Below are 911 nucleotides of genomic sequence, written 5' to 3'. Positions count from 1 at the left end.
GAGGAAGCAGATGGTTCAAAATTGAATCAATTTACTTACGAACATAACCCTCAAAATATCTGTGAGATTGTCTTAAGGAAAAAGAATCAGATCGAACAATTGATTCTGTTAACCATAGCATGTTAAGCAAATCATAGGGCTACCAGGAATGATGTCTTTGGGATATCATCCAGATGCTATGATATATAGGTGGAAAAAATAGCCACCCAAAAGACGATTTAGATGCTCACTTGGCAGTACATATATTAAAATTGGAACAATACAGAGATGAGTATGGCCCTTACACAAAGATGACATGAAAATTCTTGAAGCAATCATATTTTGGAGAAAGGAGAGTTATTGTTTAGTGGGTATGAAGTTTCAGTTTGGGATAATGAAGAAGTTCTGAAGATGGATGTTGGTGATGGTTGCATAACAATGTGAATGAATTTAACGCCACTGGACTATACACTTAAGGACGGTTCAAATAACAAATGTTATGATATATATTTTTTATCATAATTTTAAAAAAGAAAGGATCTGGGAAATACCAGAAAGGTCCAATTCCTCTCTAAATGGCGCTCCTAACTTAATTCCAGGGCTGTGAAATTTTTGTTTGTATAATTTTTCTTGAGTTAAAGAACCATATAGCCAGTCTGCTGTTCTTTTATTAAATACATTTTTATTATAATTGTCGATTTACATGCAGTTGTAAAAAATAATATAAAGATGCCATTACACATTATCCAGTTCCCGCAATAATAACATCTTGCAAAACTATAGTACAATACAATAACCAGGATACTGAAATTTATAGTCAAAATACAGGACATTTCCATCCCACAAGGATCCCTCAGTTTGCCCTTTTATAACCTAATCCATTTCCCTCTTGCCCCTACCCTCTCCTTAACTGTTGGCCACCACTAATCTAT

At 34.1% G+C, this 911-nt stretch overlaps 1 non-coding gene across 1 annotated transcript; it reads left to right on the top strand.

Moving 5' to 3' along the window:
• Positions 1-222: 222 nt before the first annotated feature.
• LOC132351354 (U6 spliceosomal RNA) lies at positions 223-325 on the top strand. Its single transcript, XR_009498292.1, has one exon. It is a non-coding gene; the product is annotated as a U6 spliceosomal RNA (small nuclear RNA).
• The last annotated feature ends 586 nt before the right edge of the window (positions 326-911 follow it).

This window comes from Balaenoptera ricei, chromosome 16 (genome assembly GCF_028023285.1).
Source record: "Balaenoptera ricei isolate mBalRic1 chromosome 16, mBalRic1.hap2, whole genome shotgun sequence".
In the NCBI taxonomy this organism is placed as follows: Eukaryota; Metazoa; Chordata; class Mammalia; order Artiodactyla; family Balaenopteridae; genus Balaenoptera; species Balaenoptera ricei.
This window is presented reverse-complemented; position numbering and strand designations above follow the sequence as displayed.